At 46.3% G+C, this 2,500-nt stretch overlaps 1 protein-coding gene across 1 annotated transcript in view; it reads left to right on the forward strand.

The window, feature by feature from the left end:
- The window catches only part of LOC119580422 (fructose-1,6-bisphosphatase 1-like), a 20,488-nt gene that overhangs the window by 3,047 nt on the left and 14,941 nt on the right, over positions 1 to 2,500 (forward strand). The window lies entirely within an intron of this gene.

Here is a 2,500-nt window from a genome sequence, read left to right on the forward strand (position 1 = left end):
CACACACACACACACACACACACACACACACACACACACACACACACACACATACACATACATACACATACACATATATATATATATGAATATATATATGTATATATGAATACAGTATATATAAGTATATAGGTATACAGTATATATATGTATGTATATTTGTATACAGTATGTATACATACGTGTGTGTGTGTGTGTGTGTACGTGTGTATGTATGTATGTACGTATGTATGTATATATATATATATATATATATATATATATATATATATAATAATATATATATATATATATATATATATATATATATATATATATATATATATATATATATATATATATGGGTGGGTGCTTCATGCTCAAGGTGATGTGAAGGTGTGGTAGCTAGATAGTGTTGAGTGTTCGCATGCCTTCTCGCTTGCAGCTGTCACCGCTGGCTAGTCTAGTGCGAAAAAGGGAGTAGCTCTGCATAAGCCTCTCCTGCCAGTTCACAACCTCTCTGTCATCAGGACTTCTGCAGTGCCTTCTCGTGGTCACTCATGGAAAATGGGCACCTTGCGGTCCCAGGCTACAATGTGGTCGATCTCAGAGCAACAGGAGGCCCCAGAGATATGGAGTCATGGCCCACCAGTATGTGGACACACCCTCGTACCAACTTCTGCCTCTCAGCCCTCTTGGGGTTTAATGGGTGGTTCGGAAACTCACCGGCAATGTCTCCTATAAATGGATATGCTGTGGGGAGGGATTCTGTCCCTCCCACCCAGCAAGTGAGGCGGGCTGTGGGTCCCATTGGGAGGACAACTGTTGGGGCACAGGATGGGCACAAGAGTTGCATGTACTGCCTGTGCCTAGGCAGGCACCAACCAAGTATGAGGCCTGTGGGACAGGTGGACATTGGGCCCCACAACCTGTCGCCCCCCTTTATAGGGGCAGTGTCGGCGGGGTGGTAAAGGTGGTGTCCACCTGGAGCAACTGCCCAAGGTTTAACCTCAGGCGAGCTATCTGGGTAGGCACTTGGAACCTCCAGTCCTTGTGACAGGATGAGTGGTTACCCTTGCTACTGAGGGAACTGAAGCAATTGGGAATTGAGGTGGCTACACCTACTTCTGGTTGGGTCATGGTGATGGTCATCATCTCCAAGGACTAGCCATAGCCATCTCCAGCTGACTTCAACCCACAGTAGTAAAGGTAACACCGGTTGAATGTATTATAGCATTGAGATTGAAGCATGCTTTAGGCTTCTTGTCTCTTATTGCTTTGTACACTCCTACCAATGTTTATAAACTCAATGTGAAAGAGGCATTTTATGCCAAACTCACATCTGTAGCAGACAATTGCCCCCGGCGAGATATTTACATTGTTCTGGCGACTTCAATGCAGTATCCGGCTGTGATTGACTTGGGAGCTGATCCCAGCAACAAGAACAGCCACCTTTTCTGGGAGTTTGCTAGGTCTCAAAGATTGTGGCATTGATCATAGGTTGGTTGTGGCTACCTTACGAGTCCACTTCAAAACTCCTTGTCCCTCCAGTGGACACTCTAGGTGGTTCACTTGGACAGACTGAGGGTGGAAGTGTGACCGAAGGTTCACCACTGCAGTCTGATCGGTACACAGAACTTTAAAACCGGAAGGACTCAGTTGCTCTGTGGGAGTCCTTCAAGCGTGAAACACTGGAGACAATGGAGCTCACTGAAGCGTGTCGCATGGCTTGGCTGAATGGCAATCAGGACTTATGCCATTCCTTGGTGCATAGAACTCGGACACTGCTGAGAAGGGACAAGGAACAATTCATCAGGAACCTTGCTAAGAAGACTGAAGGCCATTTCCTGACAAATGACCTTCAGCCTGCCTACTAAGTCCTGAGAAAACTGAATTCTAAGCCCTCCTCCCAGATGACTGCAATCCGCTCAGTGGATGGGCAGTTCACATCAGATCATGTTGGAGTTCATAAATGGTGGTCTGAATATTTTGAGCAGCTGTACCAGGTAGACCTTCCAGCAGTTAGTTTAGATGCAAGTGGTATCACAATACCTGTGCCGGACCCACCCATCAGCAAGCAACCTTCTACCCTAACTGAGGTTAGGATGGCAATTCCTAAGCTGAAGGGTGGGAAAGCCACAGGCATATATGATATCCCTGCTGAAATGCTAAATGCTGGGGTAAAGCTAAGACACAGGGCTTGCATACAGTCTTGACTGCCATTTGGGAGTCTGGTTCAATTCCCCCTGACCTGTTGAGGGGCGTGGTCATCCCTACCGGAAATGGTAAGGGGGAGCGATAGGACTGTAGCAACTCCCATGGCATCACACTGCTCAGTATATCAGGCAAGGTTTTCGTGTTTGAGATTCTGAGATGGGAATTCTGACACATATTATTGCCTAATAGCAGGTCTATATACTGATACTGTAAGTGCTGCAAAGTGTGGCAGGGGCTTGTCAAACCTCTTCCCGGTTAATTCAGGGGTGAGGCCAGGCTATGTCCTTGCGCCAACACTTTTCAA

Source organism: Penaeus monodon, chromosome 2 (genome assembly GCF_015228065.2).
Source record: "Penaeus monodon isolate SGIC_2016 chromosome 2, NSTDA_Pmon_1, whole genome shotgun sequence".
NCBI classification, from domain to species: domain Eukaryota; kingdom Metazoa; phylum Arthropoda; class Malacostraca; order Decapoda; family Penaeidae; genus Penaeus; species Penaeus monodon.